This window comes from Ambystoma mexicanum, chromosome 7q, assembly GCF_040938575.1.
Source record: "Ambystoma mexicanum isolate Mex_15411 chromosome 7q, UKY_AmexF1_1, whole genome shotgun sequence".
Classification (NCBI taxonomy): Eukaryota; Metazoa; Chordata; class Amphibia; order Caudata; family Ambystomatidae; genus Ambystoma; species Ambystoma mexicanum.
Window position 1 is genome coordinate 745,842,641 of NC_090941.1, and position 18,960 is coordinate 745,861,600.

The 18,960-nt window shown below is 42.6% G+C and overlaps 1 protein-coding gene across 2 annotated transcripts in view; it reads left to right on the top strand.

Annotated features, from left to right (window-relative positions):
- The window catches only part of EXPH5 (exophilin 5), a 756,247-nt gene that overhangs the window by 514,415 nt on the left and 222,872 nt on the right, over window positions 1–18,960 (top strand). The window lies entirely within an intron of this gene.

Here is an 18,960-nt window from a genome sequence, read left to right on the forward strand (position 1 = left end):
CCAAGCGAGTATGTGGTGTAGGTATTTCCTATACCAATTCTGTACATGGCACCTCATGCGACTGCCCGCGGGTTTGGGAGTAAGCCAAGCAAAGGCTCTGAGTAGATGGCCATGTGATGGCATGATATTGCATTTGATGCCAGTACTTGGCATGTGTGTACTAGGCACTTGATAGGAAAACCACTCCGGTGGAGTGAGTTCCTGGGCATTTGCTGGAAATGTCTGCCACATGCTTGGACTACCAAGAAAAATGATGGCAATGTGTGCATCCTCTGTATTTGACGGCAATGACTGATATTTGGTGTCTGTAGCTGGCTGTTAGGTAGAATGCTTATTCTATGGCTAATTTCCCTTACCTAGTGAGTCCCCCAGCAGCTTTGCTGGATTTCTGGAGTTTATTTTTTCCACTGGGTAAGAGTGTGAGCTTTTCCCCCACTCTTACCTGTGTTTTGCCATATTTTGCCATCTGTATTTCATCTGTTTTTGTGATTGTGGACTCTGGAGTACACCACTTCAGTAGCCCCACTCTTTTGTGTGTTACACAGCGCCTTCAGTGCAGTGACACAGGGCTGTCTTTTAGACTTCCCACCGACTAAATTTCTGGGGCTGACTACTGTCCCCCAGAAAAGGGTAAAGTTGCCATTAACTTTACCTAGTCATTTAACCACAGATCCACTACACCCCATCTTACATGGAGTATTGGAAAGGGTTAATTCTTACCCCTTTTTATCTGTACCTCTTGGAGCATTGTTTTGCTCCCTTAACATTAAGACTTGGCTGGTGGCAGTGGTACCTACCCTAATTTTCCTATCGTGATTATATTACATAGCGTGGTAGTGTTTAAGGCTATTTTAGTAGCCTCTAACTTTAAACCCGCTAGCCCAAATACTTTTTATTTCGGCTCCGGTTGGGTTTAATCGCCATTTCTTTTTGTTAACATCCTTCTTGGGTCTTTCTTTGTGCAGCAAACCAGGTTTGCCTCCTTTGTTCGCCGACCTTTGGCAGGCTTCTGACCAGAAGCCCTCCTTTGGCGTCTGGGTGTCTAGGTGGGCTGAATGTGAGGGAGGGGTGTAGTCGCCCCCTGCACAGGGTTTCCTTGGAGACCCAAGTCACACTTTGTGTTGATTGGCTGAGGTGGTTGTCTGGGCTAGGCAACCGCCCTGCAGAGTGATTGACAGCCAGGCTGTGGGAATGGGGGATTTTGGCATAAAAGGCAGGGCTCTTAGGCTAGAAGGCATAGTCGCCTCTGGAACTACAAGGAACAGAAGAGAAGCGGAGAAGAAGACGGCTGCTGCAAACCCCGAGTCCCGGTGAAGCCCTGCTGCAGTCCTGAGCTATCTACCCCTTCAACGACTAAGAGAAGATCCAGTCCAGAGTCCTCTTCCCTTGAGCCTGGTGGGATCAACCAGCTCGTCTTTTCTTCAGTCAGAGAATCCTCGCCTGGGTCGAAATCACTGCTGTGCTGTAGTGGTCCGGATAGCCATCAGAAGAGCTCTCTCCTGATTTAAAGGAGCGCACCTTTTATTTGTCTTTTTCACTGCTGCTGGCCTCCTCCCTGGGTAGTGAAGATCGCTCCAGATGTCCTCCTTCTTGTCCCCACGACTGAAGCCGCAGGAACCGTGAGTCTGCAGGAACTACCTGGAACAACTGCCGTGGCACCAGCTTTTCTCCAACGGAATAAGGTACTGTGCACACTTGGTCATTCTCTCCATCTGACCAGCCAGAATCAGGGTGAACCCTTTTCCTCCATGAAGATTTGTTCTTTCTTCCCTCCCTCATAACTTTTCCTTCCATTTGACAATCTTTACGAACTCTTAGCATCTCGAATCTCGAACTGTTGAACGTGTGATCCTCGGCAACTGAGCATCTGCTCCATTGACATTGGCCGCGGGCCTATTGACTTTAATCTGTATCTTTGAATAAGTCCTCGAGTCTCCTTGCCTTGAAAAGTATTGCCTATGATTTTTATTCACTTTTCCCCTTGTTTGAAATTCTAAAGTACAAAGTGTGTTTTAACTTCGTGAGCATTTCTATTCGCGGGTACGCGTTAGTATCGCAACACCGGTCTGTCAAATCCGAATGTACTTACCTTGAATTTACTGGAACAAGTGAAATTGGTTGTGTCTAGTGTATTTTACGTGTGGTTTCGAATTCATAGAAGTGTAGTGTTTTATAACAGATGGTTTAAAAATAAATGTACTTATATTTTTTTACCTGAAACCTTGAGTCAGTGTTTGCTTGAGTCACAGTAACTGTGGTCCATTGTGTAATCTCTACTACTGCTCATTTACCCTTGAGATAAGTCTGGCTGCTCCGCTACTGCTACCACTTTGACAGTGCAGTACAGGCGTCTACCAAAGGTGAACTTGTATTACCATGTGTAGTCTTAATTGTGTGTAGTGGACCCTAAGGGCACTGCACAGGATTCTGCCTAACACTGGGTTTTCACTGTAAAACCTCCTGTATGGGGAGTGCCTGGCACATGACCTCAGCACCTGGCATGCGGTGTGTATGAATTGGTCTTGGTCATCAACACCTGCTTTATGGCGCGAGTGTCCACCATAAGAGGAAAATACCTGCTTTCTACATGTTTGCATTTTCAACATGTCGTTTTTGCCGTGGTCGTTTCCACTGATTTTTGTTTTTAAAAACCATATAAGTATTGTGTGTTTGGGTTAGGACAAACCTGGCGCATAATAGCTGTACCTTTCATATTGTAGGCGTACTTGACCTATGATGGTAATACCTTGAAAATAGTATGAATACTTGCATATATTATGGCCATATCTGGCGGTGGTGTGAGAGCCTGTGTATAAGATGCCAATACCTGCTCTATGATGTCGATAGTTGGCCATATGATGTATAATCTCAGTTTCTGGCATATGGTAAAAGTATGTGGCATATCATGGCCGTACCTGGAAAGTTATTGTAGTACCCGGGTGTATGCTATGTATGCTAGCAAGAGCTGGCAAACATGATGTTGACCGGGGCATAGGGTGTACATATCTAGAAGATGGTATGAGCACACAGTCATATGATGCAATTAAATAAGCATGTTTTAAAATACTTAGTGAGCACTTTTTGTATTGCTACCTATGTATTAGGCAGTGGAGAAAGTCAGACTTAAGAGTAACTAAGTTTACCTTTCTGGTGACTCTAGTGTTCCTTTTCTTAGACATTCACAATGCATTTCATTTTGAGGTGAGTGTTTTGCTCCCTACGTTTCAGGGTGACCCGAATATATTCTTTTAGTGAGGCAAAACGTTGCCCTAATCTCTTACATTAGCATTTTTGTGAAATGTGTATCCATTTCAGCCATTTTGAGTTTGCTCACCACTCAGTTATGCTCCCTGGTACTCTTTCATCTTCTGTGCTTTCCGGTTTGTTCTTTCAGTAGCTCTGCTTGCGACTGGCCTGCCAGTGCCTGAGTGTGAATGCCTGTCTGCCAGCCTCTGTGTTCATTAGTCTTTGCATCTCTCTATGCTTCTTGTGTTCTTCGTAGTGTTGGTGTGCCTCTTATTTTAGACCTTCTGTGGCCATTTATGGCTCAGCAGGGCTGAACCTCTTAATCTGTCTGTCTGTATTTCACCTTTTTCCGAGCGATGTCAGCAATACAACTTCTGGACGTTTTTCTATTAAAAACTGTTTTGGGAATACACTTAAACAGTTTCCGGGGTTTTGTTGGTACCAACTTAAGTTTCAACCATGTGCCTAGTAGCTATTTCAATTCAAACTTGGGTCGCAGATGTGTGGGGCAAAAAAGAGGCACTGACCCTAACCCCTTGGACTAACACATAAGAAACTCGCCACACACTTGAAAAACTGTGCCACACTTGTGTAGGTGAACTTGTTGGGATTTATGCAATTTGATTCGTTTGAGGCAAATTACCATTCAATGACCTTTAGGATCAATGCCCTTTAGGATGGCACGTGTTTCGACACACCAGTGTCCTTTTCAAATCAGGGCTATTAAGAAGCTAACATTTTATGTTGCATGTTTCAATCCTAAACGGTTGTGAATCACACAAAAACAAGAGCAAGTAATCATACCATGCAAAATAAAATTAATTTTTCGAAATCAAAACAAGAATGTTGACCATGTTATTTAAAAAAAAACACACAGACATAAGGGGCGGGTGAAAGGGGTGGAGGTTTTGGGGTTGTTGAGAGGATACAAAAAAGAAAAGAGACAAAAGAACACAAATTAAGTTTTACGATTCCAAAACCTAAATCTTTCCATAATGGTGTATTGGTGTTTGTTGTCCAACATTACTGCCCCAGCGGGGCCTTACCTAAGTTCCATATCAATTTTTCCAATTTGAAGAGCCAATAATTCACGGGTTAAATCCCCCTATGAAAATTAATTGTGGAAAATCATGAGTCAATGGTTTTTCTACATGTCTGTTCTATCTGTTAGTTAGCGCTAATTGGATCCTGCTTGAATCCACATGTTGGATTTTGGGAGAGCAAAGGTGTGACCCTCTCAAATGCATGTTTAGATCTGGTTCCAATGGGTATCAGAGGTGCCGTCTGTATGTTAATGCCGAAAAATTGGAGTCAGATCATATATAAGTAATTAAATATGTTCCCAGTTAGGTTATACTGGCTAAAAGAGCTTCTCATGCATTTCAATTTGTAATTTAGCATGTGCAGCTCGTACACATTCTACAATACACTTAGTTGCAAATTTGGTCTTAGCGGGATCTAGGCACGAGGGTCCGCGGTGTACAAGGACCCTTGTTTGAAAGCCTGCTCGATCGGGCGATCCTAGTTCTAAGGGCTTACCTGTAAAGGTTTGCTGAATTTCCTTCCGTCGGCTGCGGTTTCTGACAGCGCTATCTCGTATATGCAAGTGTTGCCTAGGCAACACTCATCCTACTTCAGTTTCTATTACTTGCAGCCCATAGCTCGATATCCGGGTGCCATGTTTTGGGCTAGTTTGCCATATTCTTCATAGAAATGAAAGTGAATAACACCATGTGGGTTATGCTTCCATTTCGTTAAGAACTATGATATATTACATCGTAGTTTTTGAAATAAAGTAAATATTTTGCCGGTATTATTTCGTGGAACCCTAATTCCATATTAGTTATTAATCCGAAATGCGTGTTGTGGGGAGTAGCTTAACTAGTACTAATAGCATTTTTCAGAACAGTGTAGTTGAAATAAACTTACTTCATATAATGCCTCAGAAAAACTTAGAGTATGTTATTGAGGTCTGCTCTGAATCTGCACTAACTCCTCAAATGTACATTTTTAAAGTTAAATGATAACGTTTGTGTGGAGTGTGGCATCTAAACTCTGGTGCAAGTTGAATAGTGTTTTTAGCTTTACAGGAAATAAAGAACAAAACAAAAAATAAAAATAATAAAAAAGGTATAGTGAATGATGACATATTAGTGCTCCATCTCTGGAGTGACATGTACTGCATTAATTGCAAAGCTAGTTATAGCCTATCCAGATATAAATTCACATAGTGTATATATTGTTTGACAAAAATAGGTAGTTCCAATAACAGATTTGTTGAGTTAGCATTGACAGGAAATGTATCATCTCATGATCATGATTTAGGCCGAATTCTGTGGACCGAAATTTGCAGATAAGTCGAGCTTCAGCTTGGCGAAGGAGAACTTCTCTATTTCCTCCTCTATCACCCAGAGTTGCCTGTTTTAGTCCAATAAACCTCAAATTCATCTCATCTTCCAATTGGTGATTGGTTTGCCTGTGGTGTGTCAATGGAAATAATGTATCTTGTTTGCCCATGCCATAAAAATGTTCTTGTATTCTAAACCCTAGTTCTCTTGTAGTACTTCCAATGTATATTCGACCACATGTAAAGATGATAGCATATACTATATATTTACTGCAAACGTTAATAGTGTCAGTGATTTTGAAGGATGTTCCTCTTGAATCAAGAAAGGTTTGTGTGTTGGGGTGTGCTAGTTTACACATACCACATGATCCACACTTCCTGAATGATTTAGGTAACATTGGTAACCAAGATTCTGGTCCTGATGTTGGTATTTTCGGGAGAAGAGATGGGCTGAGCCATGTTCTCAAAGTTCTGGCCTTTTTGAAGATTAATCTTGGTTTTTCATCAATGAACGTATTAAGGTGTTGGTCTAGTTTTAAGAGATGCCAATTCTTGTCTAGGATTTTCCTAATTTCAAAATTGTTGTAACAGAAAGTCGTGCTATAACTCACTTTATCTTGTTCCCCCATTAGTTTTGGATGTTTGGGGGTGAGTGTAACATCCCTGTTCATCGTATTTACTTTCTCATAGGCCTGTTGTATGCCTTTCTTATTGTAGCCCCTTTTTCTAAATCTTTGTTTGAGCAGGTCACATTCCTGATTAAAGCCAAAATTGTATGTATAATTCCTCCTAGCTCTCGCAAATTCCCCTTTTGGTATGTTATTGATTACTGACTTTTGATGACAACTGGTTGCAAATAGTGCTCAGACATCCCAGGTAACCAGTTGATACATGGACTTCCAATATATGTTTTGCAGTTTTGTAATACCATCTGTAGAATCCTTGATATAAGCTTTTATCTTGGGCACTCTTGATCTCAATACATTGTCTATATATTCACTGATTTTCTCTGTCACCCAGCCTATGCCACTGATGATCGGTCTGCTTTCAGGGATTTTCTCGAATGTTTTGTGCACTTTTGGTAAAAAGTAAATAGTCAGGACCAAAGGGTGCTGAATGGACATATATGCTCTTTCATCTTCGGTAATTAGGCCTTTTCTTTCCCAATTTTTATTCTGCTCCAAGATTTGATTTTTAATTGGTAGGATTGGAAAGTAGTTCTTCATAGCATGAAGGAGTTGTTAAATGATTCTGAGTCATCTGAATGTAATCTGTCCGGTCCTTAATGATTATCTTGCCCCCTTTATCGGCTTCCTTGATAACTATGGAATGATCCATTTGTAGGTTTTTTAAAGAATTCAGTTCTTCTCCGAGAAGATATACGAGATAGCGCGGTCAGAAACCACAGCCGACGGAAGGAAATTCAGTGAAACTTTACAGGTAAGCCCTTAGAACTAGGATCGCCCGATCGAGCAGGCTTTCAAACAAGGGTCCTTGTACACCGCAGACCCTTGTGCCTAGATCCCACTAAGACCAAATTTGCAACTAAGTGTATTGTACAACGAGTACAAGCTGCACATGTTAAATTACACCTTGAAATTCATGAGAAGCTCTTTTAGCCCGTATAACCTAACTGGGAACATATTTAATTACTTATATATGAACCGACTGCGATTTTTCGGCATTCACATACAGACTGCACCTCTGATACATATTGGCACCCGATATAAACATGCATTTGAGAGGGTCACACCTTCGTGCTCCCAAAATCCAACATGTGGATTCAAGCAGGATCCAATTAGCGCTAACTAACAGATAAGACAGACATGTAGAAAAAACATTGACTCATGATTTTCCACAATTAATTTTCATAGGGGGATTTAACCCGTGAATTATTGGCTCTTCAAATTGGAAAAATTGATATGGAACTTAGGTAAGGCCCTGCTGGGGCAGTACTGTTGGACAACAAACACCAATACATCATTATGGAAAGATTTAGGTTTTGGAATCGTAAAACTTAATTTGTGTTCTTTTGTCTCTTTTCTTTTTTGTATCCTCTCAACAACCCCAAAACCTCCACCCCTTTCACCCGTCCCTTACATCTGTGTGTTTTTAAAAAATAACATGGTCAACATTTTTGTTTTGATTTAAAAAAAAATGTATTTTATTTTGCATTGTATGATTACTTGCTCTTGTTTTTGTATGATTCACAACTGTTTAGGATTGAAACATGCAATATGAAATGTTAGCTTTTTAATAGCCCTGATTTGAAAAGGACACTGGTGTGTCGACACACGTATTATGCTAAAGGGCATTGATCCTAAAGGGCATGGAGTGGTAACTTGCCTCAAACTAATCAAATTGCATAAATCCCAACAAGTTCACCTACACAAGTGTGGCGCAGTTTTTTGAAGTGTGTGGCGAGTTTCTTATCTGTTTTGGGAATAACTTTGTTTTTATTCCCACCACAGCAGTCTTCCCTCAGCAAATGCAGTTTTTTTTCTATTTAGTTTTACTTCCTTGGAAGCTGTAAGGTTCTAGGACCCTGCCACCAGACATGATTGAACATCAGCACCCGGGGAAGGTGGCGCAGCCAATCAGGTTTGCGCAGAACACGGGATGAAATCTCTGATCTCAGCCCACGTTCCACAGAACTGCAGGCTGCCTCCCCCACTGCAGGCCGCCATGTTGGATTCGTAGTGCAAGGCATCTTGAAAGCTACAGGCCTGCTCTTTGTCAACTCATGTGCTACTTATAAGCAGTAGTAGTGTGTTCATTTTAAGTGTGCCTCCATAACAGGATTACAATTCCTTGCTAGTGTCTCCTTGTACTGATGTTTAGAGGCTTTCATTTGCTACATTAGAGTTTATTTCCAACATATATGTACTCTCTGCACGCTGCATAATTGCATACCTGCTATATTTAATTGGTGTCTCATTGCATATGATTTCATATTCGATCCCTACCAATACCCTAAGTGGTCTGCCATCGTCTTCACTTTTTTGCCTAGGTGGCCGTTCCCCTCCTTGCCTCTCCACCTGACTGCATTCAACTGTATCTTGCGGCAGACCCAGGCACATAGTTCAAATAGTGCTTCAAATAAAAGTACTCCCGGCAAATACCCAGAGCCCATTTGGCTCCGAAACCATGTCTGTCTTTAACACGTGGTGAGCTGGATACACTACATAAGTGCAGGTATGCAAGCAACACTTTCCCACCTTGAACTATGTGCCTGGGTCTGCCGCACAAATGCGCACTCCTGTGTGCCTGGTCAGCCTCAGGGAAAGCATGAGCCCAGCTTCACATATCCAATATTTTTACACCTTTAAAGTGTGTTAAAATATTTTTCAAGCTCTAGCAGAAATTGGCATGATGGCTGCTTTCCCCAGATGCATCTGGGACTATTCCGATCTGAAATTCCACAATCCCTGAATCCCTTAGCGCAGGATGACTGAGTCTATGGAAAACTGCCTGTGAGTTGTTACCTGTGTGCTTGCTTGTCCACTCTCGTCCTTCTTCTTGTACGATTGTGCATTACTTATCTACTAATTATGATAGTTGCTGTGGTTTGTAGAAGCTCACTGGCTATCCCTAATTTAGGACTAGTCATCTCTGCAACCTGTCACGTTTCAAGTTTATCAGCATTCATGCAACAGAGTAACAAGAATGTAGAAGGCCTGAGGGTTCCTTCTAGGCTGCTAGTGGCAGGGCGGGCCCTAGGCATAGGCAGTCTGGGCCGCCGCCCAGGGCGCATGTTCATTGGCCCCACAGTCATAGCCGTCCCCAGCATACCAAGCAATACAGATTGTTTACAAGAGGAGCAACGCTGCTTTAGGCACTTTCTTTCTTCCTGTATGAGCAAGGCCGTGCTGTCCCCCACCCAAACCCCCCAACGCCGTGTGACGCTCTAGAGAAACATACCCAACCTCCCCAGGTCGATTTAAGTATCCCTTGTTTTGGACAAGACGGTCTAAAGATTTTGATGATAAGAACTGCTAAAGGGTCATTTTATTCTGAAAGCACCCACAATGACCAGTTAGCTTCCCATTAGTATGCTTTCTTCCAAGACCATTAAAATATGTCACAAAAAAATGTTTACACTACCTGCCTTAATTTGATGTGTTCCTATTTGACACACCAAAAAGCGTTTATTGTTTTGTAGGATGTCACGTTTTCGCCGAATCATATGTCAAGCATGCCATTGTCACAACAATGCAAAGCACACAGGTTGCAGTTTCACTCGTTATCTTTTGTTAATTCTTTACGTTTTTAAAGTATATTGACAAACCCACAGTCCATTTTGTTTAGCTTTCTGCTGAATTGCATTCTGGTGCTTGTAGTCTTCCATTCGAGAAGGGGGAAACTAACACCGTAGTCGTACTCTTTTGGCCTAACATGTTTCTATAAGGATTTAGCTGTTTGTGCGGGTACTTTATTATAATCTGTTTACTTTTCAAGTAATCTTTATGAAACAGAGGATTTTTTAAAGCCAAATATGGGGTTGAGGAGGTGATAGTGCCCAGACATCTTTAGAACCTGCGGCCACAGCAAGAGACATTCTTTAGGTATTTAGCTCATCATATGTTTTAAAAATAATAAAAGCATTGCTTGGGATTCATTTCTTTTGCCAAAGTAATCCATATTGGTGTCTTAGAATTTAAAGCATATTGCTAGTATGGACAATATGGCCAAAAATGCAGACCGTAAAATAAAAGCAATCATGAAACTGCTGCAAAAACAACACTTTACTGCAGGCAGCAAGACACAAGCACAATTTATTGTTGCACTGGATTCCACAGTCAGATGGTGTTTTTCAAACCAAAGTTGTAAAAAGACCTGTTGCAAGCAGTATGTATGGAAGTATCCGATTTGATCGAAAATAAATTACTGTATGGCCTAGTTGACCGAATTTAGGCTGTACGAAATGATCGTAAAACAAAAAATTCATATAGCTAGGCCATACGGTTCTGTTATAACGAACAAGGGGAACGGGGGTTCTGGGGGTGTCCCCCATTCCCCTTGCTCGCTATGATGAGAACAGCGGTTGTTGGGGTGGGAAACCTAGAGAAATAGACTCTCCGGCGTCAGTTCCGACCTGCGCTGCAGGAACAGAACTGACGCTGCAGAGGTGAATGAGAAGCGCCGGCGGACATCAATAAGGTAAGCAGGGGAGGGGGATAGATATAGGGCTGCTGGCGGGCCAGGGATTTGGATTGTTTGGGCAAAGATCATATAGATTTGTGGCGAAATCAACTACGGTCAATTTTGCCGTGAATGTATTGACCTCGGTCAAACAGCCCATATCCGTATTTATACCAACTGCAGCTGGGAAGTCACGGGTGCTTGAGTTGCAGACCAGTCTCAAATCTCAGCATTTTCCATGTACAGGGTGCAGCGGCTGCGGTGGGCAGCACACCATCCTGTTTCCAGATCTGCCCCTCTAGTCCTTCATTCAACTCATTTTGCTTTGCTCATGCCTTTAACTTGGCCTCCAGGCCGTTATTGGCCAGTAAAGCCCAGCACCACGGTGGTTAATGTTAAATACTGCAGGGCACCAAGAAGTTTTCTTGAGAAGAGGGCTAATCAAATCCTGCTAAAGGACATCCAGAAAGGAGGCATTATCAGTTGGTGTGAAGGGCAAGGATCTCCTGGGCAATCAGTGGGTTTCATACTTTTAATATTATCCAAAGCATCAGCCACAGAAAAGGCATTAAAGTCAAATACATTTGGTGCCAATGGTATAGTTCACCAGAAGCAAGGAGTTATGTGTTCGCAAGGAATGATTTGCTGCGAGCTAAATTAATAGACGTGATTACTGGATACGCCCAGGTTATGGAATGTTATATTAATTTACATTTTAAAGTTCCATTTGTATCTTAATGATAATTGACTTACAGACCATGTACATTTTAAACATGTGATTCTAACATTTCAGGTTTGCAGTTGACAAATTATCCTCTGTCCATTTTCAATGTACTTGTCCTGTAAAGCTCCCCAGGGCAGCCAACCACATAAACAACATTTTGAAGGTGCATGCTGAAATGGGATAGCACCCATTTATTCAGGAATGTGAGCGGGTAGGTGATCAGCATTGGGCTAAGGGGATATTGTGGGGTGAAATATAGCCCCTGAATGCCAGAAATAAAGAGGCCAGAATGATTTGGGAAGTCACATTGAAGTATAAACCCAGCACAGAAATGGCGATGTCAGACATGAGGCCTATTGAACCAAAAACAGGCCTAAATCTCAAAGGAAAGAAAGTGGGCGTAAATCTCAAAAGTGCGAAGATATGTGCAATTCATTTCAGCAAGAAAAAGAAAGACATGTGACTGTCAATGCTGTTTTACTGAATCCATGGAGAGCTGCACTTTCACTTAAAGAGACAGATAACAGTGTGTACATTATCTTCTATTTAATACCAGATTGGGCTCCAGTCATTGCAAGCGAAACCAAGCTCATTGCAATGATAAGAAATGGAAGAACTTCCCTTTTCCTCATCCAAAGGACCGTATGCTAAGAGAAGTGCTCACTAGACTTTCAGAGTTTGAATATGGTTTTCTCATATAACTGCCCTGTACACATGGACAATCCAGAAGTGATATTTATGTATTTTGCACCTGTGAGATTAAAGAAGTACATTAATTATGGAAATAAGGCCCAGCTGCCTTATAAAATGCCATGTAAAATTTGTTGTGTGTGAGTTTAAAAGCCATTGCTTGCAGAATTTTACATGCAGCCAGTCATTTCTCCTAAAGATGAAACTTAACCTCTAAGACCTTTCCTCTGCTGGTCTTGGAGAGGGAGGTCTGGTTGTCAACCATCAGGGCCATTGCTTAAAAATATAGAAAGAAATTGACTGCTTTGATTTAAACCAAACAGATAAGGCCATGCCTGTTCTTTCAGCAGAAGTGACCTTTAGGTCACAATTCCCATAAAATGTCCATTAGAGTTGCAGCCAGGGCCACTACAAGCCTTGAAGGGAGGGCCGTAAATAAACATGAGCCAGCCTCTGGCTGATCACTTTTTTAAGGGGAAATGCAACTAAAGAGAACAAAGGAAAAGGCTGGAGTTTAGTTAATAGGAAAATACATATTATTGCATAAAAAGGGCAGTGTATATGCCACAACTGTCATTCCAGAGTCTTAATGAAGGTGACAGTAACCCCCTTTGAACCATGTGATAAACATAACTAAAATTATTAATGAAAATTTGATTTGGGCCTTCCTTGATTCCGAGAGATTTGAAATTTGGTGTGAGGGTTAAGAATAAAATGAACATGGGAACTATGAAGTGGCATACACTGATACGGCTCCTGAGGAAGTGAAGAAAACACATATCTCTGCATAAGAAGGGCGTGCCGACTTCAGGTTAGCATCATCTGATTTCCCTTTACATGTATCAATGGGATTTTAAGAACTACATTTTAAGATTTGAAAAATTAGGGTACTTGTCATGTTGGTTGATTTTCATAGTTTTGAACATGCCAAGCCCACTTGTCAGTTTGGGATGATGAAGCTTTCGCCTCCCACAGCTCTCACTAATTCACACCCATCATCTCTTTGTCCTATTAGCATGCAGTTGGGAGGTGGGTAGAGAAAACCAACCAATCCCTTTCGCAGGAATCATGACAAGTCTGTGATGTAATTTGCCCTATAAGTAAACCAGTTTGCTTATTCTGGGAGGTAACCTGCTGCTGTACTCCTGCGAGACACATCCAAGCAGAGAGGCCCTAAATATTGCATAGGAGACGGGGACCAGGAGACATAGAAGCTGACTGAGACCCCTTGGAGGAGCCAGAGGGGACTATCCTTGAATGACACCCTTGCTGCCCCAGAGGTGCCCTGCTGTTCCCTGATGCTCATTACAAGGCCTCTCCTGTAAGTAAAACTATCGCCAAAGGCATAGATTGTGTAGGCCCTGCATTTTCTAAGTATTGTTCTAGTTATTTCCCCATAGCAAAATATCCTGTTTGTCTGTGTAGATCCTTATCTTATTTAATTAAAGTAAATCAATTATTGCCCCTATAGAACTCACATGATGTGTTTTGTTGGCATTCGAAACTAACAAGCTCTTCCCAGTGTGTTTTCAGCCGGTATAGATGTTAAGATTTGCCAAAAGAATTCATCCCAAAACCCTGTTTCCACGTGAGTGTGCAGGCTGCAAAATGAAATTCTTCATCAATCCCCTTCATTTCTTCATTTTAAATCAGAAGTGTGAAGCCTTGTATTTCCTTTGTATGTGTGGTAAAAAAAATAAATTGCCCCTTTGTTCTCATTGTGCTCTGACCAAAACCACAAAGCCCTGCCTATTCCTTGTAGGTGTGGCAAAACAAATGTCCCTATTGCATTTCTTTCCCTCATATTGCATGTGTGGTAATAAGTTTAAACAAAAATGTGCCCCTTGAATCCCTTTTTCCAAAAGGTGCATTTTATCAGAATCCCAAAATGATTTTCCTATTGTGTTCCCACTCTCTGCCACTGGCTTTCCATTCAGAGGGGCCAATCCTAATTGATGTTTGGAGGGTGGGGGTTGCTGGGAGACAAAGTATTACAACCAAATCAGCATTCACTGTGTGTCTTGTTGAATTGTTCTTTTTCTGTACTGGTGGGTTTGAAAAGAAAGTTGCGGGAAATTGTGACTGCATATCTTAGTATCATTTCTGTGTCGGTGCCATTACGGAAGTCATTTTTGTTCTTGTGTTGCCTCAGCATTGGTGGCTGATGTTGGTCTATTTGTAAAATGTGGGTTAAATAAATTAATTAATCCATATTGTTATTACACACCGGCCTGGTTCCTAGTCCATTGTGGCACCGGGTATTTGTTGGGGTTGGGTGCGAGACGGGTTGGAGGCCTTACCAACGTGAACCGTAACAAATAATAGTGAGTTATTGTGCGCAACATTCATTGGGGGGGAAATCAACTCCCTGAGTTGAGTGTGACCACGTAATAAACTGTGACAATCATCCATTGCGGGGCATTGTGCTTACTTGATCAAAGCATTGAATTTGTGTACAATGTTGAAACAGAAGACAAACACATGATGCTCAGGGTATTACCCCTAAAAAGAATTTTATTAAAGTGCCAAATCCGCGTTTTGTGTAATTTTCGCCATGGTTAAAAAAAAATAAACGAAGCCCATAATATCGAACAAGGGTTGGGGGGTGTGACCCGGTCCCCTAGGTCGGTATAATGGGCTGCGCGGGTTGCAGGGTTGTCACCTGCATACATTAAATTGACAAACAACCAAAATCCCAAAAGCTCGAGTTACAAAATACGAGCAAGTGGGCTTTGCAATTTTGTAATTCGAGCTTTTGGGATTCAGTGTTAATGCTCAGCAGTAGGTGCAATACTGTGCAGAGTAACATAAGGAGGGAGAAGAGCATTATCAGGTCATAGAAGAACAATAAATTAAAATAACCTTTTTGCTCTTGGCTGCCAACCTTTCTCCTGAAAGCCTCTTTCTCCTTCTTTACATTTATTGGCGGCCTCTTTTGCCATCAGGTTTTTTAAAAATTAGTGTTTCTTTTTTGTCTCTGGGTGTTACTTTCATGCATCCTGGGGATCTTTTCCCCATCTGTGCCTCTCACTTGGTGGGCCCGGGGTTCTAGAGGCTAACTAACCCCTTCCTCAAAACCTCCTTCTCCTCCTCTTTTGCTTTTTGCATCAATTCCTTTCCTGGTGTCTCTCTTCAAGGTTTTGTTCCCTGCCTCTGCCTTTCTCTTTGAAGCCTCTTTGACAATGGGTGCACTTCTGCATGGCCTTTGAAATGCACCCCTACGTGCATTGCATGGTCCTCTGGTATCTGCTTGTTTGTCCTCCTCCTCGTGGCCTTAGTCTCTTTCTCCCAGCCATTCTCCTGGCAGTCTCTCTTCCCAAATTGTATTTGGAGTTTTATATGATGCCAACCGCAAATGGTCGCTACATAGACCCTCCAAGGGAAGGGGAGAACGCTGATCTTTCACAGGCTTTGGTAACATTCAGATCGGTAAAGTGGCAGAGGTTAAGACCAAAACACAGATAAGTGCATTAGCAAAGGTAGCAAAACAGTGAGTGCAGCATAAGAGCAATAATACATGATGCCTGAAGAGCACAGTTCACATGCATGCAATCAGAGAGGCGAGCCACTAAAGGTGACAGAGACCAACAGTGCAAAGAGACAAGTGCAAAGAGACAAGTGCAAAGACCCAGCTTCCCCTTGAGTGGACAGATCGGATTGAGTGGGGCTTCAAGAAGTCCCGTTCAGTCGCTCAGGAGTCCATCATGGCTCAGTCAATACAGAGTCGGGGACAGCCCTGACGACGAGGTCTAGGCAGATTTATTTTTTAAGTGAAAAGTTTTGAGTGTTTTATTGAAATGAAGATGGTTCTTAACAGATTTCATGATTACAGGGCGATAATTCCAGAGAAAGGTGCCTGCAAAGGGCAGTGTCTTGCCACCAAGCTTCATTTCTTTGAAAACAACAGTGTTCATCTTCCCAGAATTTGCAGATATCCAGGATATAGTCGGAATGCAAATCTTGAGCTTGTCTCTTGCATAGTTGATGCCTTTTTCCCAAAAAGTCCTGTGCATGGAACAAAGAACATTAATGCCGAGGCAAGCCAATCGGGCGAGCGAAGAGCAGAAGTGGTGTAATCCCAAGGTTTGAGTCAATCTAGCTGCATTGTTCTGAATGACCTGGAGCTGGTGGGAAACTATTGAAATAGTCAAGGCAAGACAAAACCATTGCAGATCTGACTTGGAATTTCTAGGACATGTTTAGGAGCCAAATGATGCACCGCAGGATGTGCAGCTGGATATGGGACTTCTTGGTGCGATCATGGATGTGAGGGACAAAAGAAAAGATATTATCAATGATATCACCCAGGTTCTGAGCTGAAAGGGTTGGATGGGCACCAGGAGAGGGATGGTGGGATAGTATTGGCAAAGTAAATGATCTCTGTTTTCGTGGTATTCGGCAGAGGTGGTCATCCATCATCCAGTCCTGAACCTGAAGAAGGCAGTCTGAAATCTGTTTCCAATTGCCAAGGAGTCCTTGGAGTCTGAAGACCATTTGGGCCTCATCAGCATAGGTCTGAAAGTTGGCAGAGTGAGGGAGATGATAACAACAAGCGGCCTGAGATTGACAAGCCAAGTAGACAGGATGAGGCCTTGCGGGACTCCACAGAGCAGAGTGGTGGAATTGGAAAGAAAACAGGTAGATCTCACGTGCAATTGTTGGTTAGAGAGAAACAATGCGAATAACTTAAGGTGGGGCCAGATGATCTAAAAGAGCTCTCAAGTTGGCCAAGGAGAACGGCATGGTTGACGATGTCAATGGCCACCAAGATGTCCTTGAGGATGGAAGGGATGTTGCCATCCAGTGACCACAGGGTTTCCTCACCAATGTACAAGACAGCAGATTCTGTGTTTCTGGCTGGCCTAAAACCAGACTGATGGTCGTGTATAAGGTTGAGTCTCTCTAAGAGTTGCTGTGTGCCACCTTTTCGGTGATCTTTCCAATGAAGCAGTATGGCAAGAGAAGGTTGGGATAATTGTATTTCTTCCGGGGAGGCGGTTTAAGTGTTTTCTTTATAGAATTTGTGAAAAACCTGGATTTCAGCAGGGCAGGGAGGGCTGCAACAAGGGTGGCAGCGTTATCTTTAAGAAATGTGACAGGGCAGGTGTCAAGGCAGCGGCGTTCTTAGAATCTAGGACATTTTGGGTCTCTGACCTAGTAAGGCCAGACATAGTGCTCTTAAAAACTTCAATCTTCTTGACAAAGATACAAGACAAGGAGTGCATGCATGCCCGAGAGGCTCTGCAGGTGTGGTGAAGCATTCAGCAGGGGATCTGGGATCTTTATAAATTCTGAAGAGCTCAGCGTGACGGCTCGGAGGGCAAAGCAATGCATTCATGGAGGATTTGCCTTTTTCTTATGTAGAATGACTGCATGCTATCCTCACTGAAAGTCTAGGCAAGCTTTTCCTAATTTCAGTATTCTTGGTCTGAAGCCAATGCCATTCAAGAGCTCTTATTCGGTGTGATTACGGTGACCCTGTGCCTCTCCCTTTTCCTCCGGTGTCCCTGTGTTTCTCTAGGGCACCCCTTACACTCTCTGTCTGTCTGTTTCCAGGTTCTCTTTACCTATTTGACATCCTTTTTTATGGAGGTTACTCTCTCCTTGTTGCTGCCTTTCTGCCAGTGCCTTTGTATGAGGCCTATTCTACTTGGCTCTTTGGGATCTCTTTTCTACCCAACTCCCACCATTTCAGCAAGAAAACCTAAAATTCATTTATTTCAATAACAAAGATCAATGTTCTCAATTAAATATGTTTCTTGTTAAAAGAATTGTATTTTGCAACAGAAATGTAAAATAGGGTTTTTGAGGCTAATATGAGCTCTAGGCAATGAGACCCAAGGACAATAATGTTGTCTAAAGAATGGAGAAACCAGAGTTGCATTTAAAGAATGCACAGGAGCTCCCTTTGACCGAATGCAAAACAGAAAAAGGGGCCAATGGAGAAATCGGAACACGGGTGTGTGTTTTGGAATGCCTTGTGTAAAGTAAGGAAAACCTCGAATGGTCATGATGTCAAAAGATGAAGGTATTGTGGCACCGGTGCTTTCTCTTCACTTTAATCCCAGGGAGCCATCTTCCCCACACCTTCCTGTCTTTACAGGCGGGTTTGGGATGTAGATCCTCTTCTGTGTTTGCTTGGTCGCCCGCTCGCCTCGTAGTCATAGTTCTTCTCCCATTGCATTCCTCCTTGCGGTCCTGATCTGGATTGTGGGCTTGTCATGAGTGCCATTCTAGCCCTATGGCATCCTTAGAGTCCCTGATCATCCTAAGAAGAAGCTCCACTTTCAGAAGAGCCATCTTGCCGGTGCCTAGAAGCAGCAAGGCGCTGATAGGCAGGTACACTGTGGCAAGGTAGTATGTGGCGGAGACATTGTGCAAAGGTTACCAGGAGCTGCAACTGCAAACCCCACCACTTTGCTCCCTTTTACTACTCTTATTCCTATATTGTATCTGCTTGATATGATATGATAGGTTATTTATAACGCACTTAATACCCAGAGGTTTCTAAGCGCGGACCCGGGGATCGAACCTGTGCTGCTCCGTGTTGTCTTGCCTACAAGGCGAGCACCTTGCTGCTGAGCTATCCTCCCAAGACTGAGGTTTCTGTGAGATAGTAATGTTATTAGTTTACCGCTTATTGGAGGGTTTTTATCATCCACTCATTCTTATTTCTTCAAGGTCAATGAAGGTTTGATGTCACTTCCTGTGATGTAATGTAACTAGGTCTTGTAAAGTGCAGCTGCTGCTACTTATCGGCGTCTCTTGGCACTGTGAGGTTTGGATGAAAGTGGGAGAGGCGAGTTGCAGT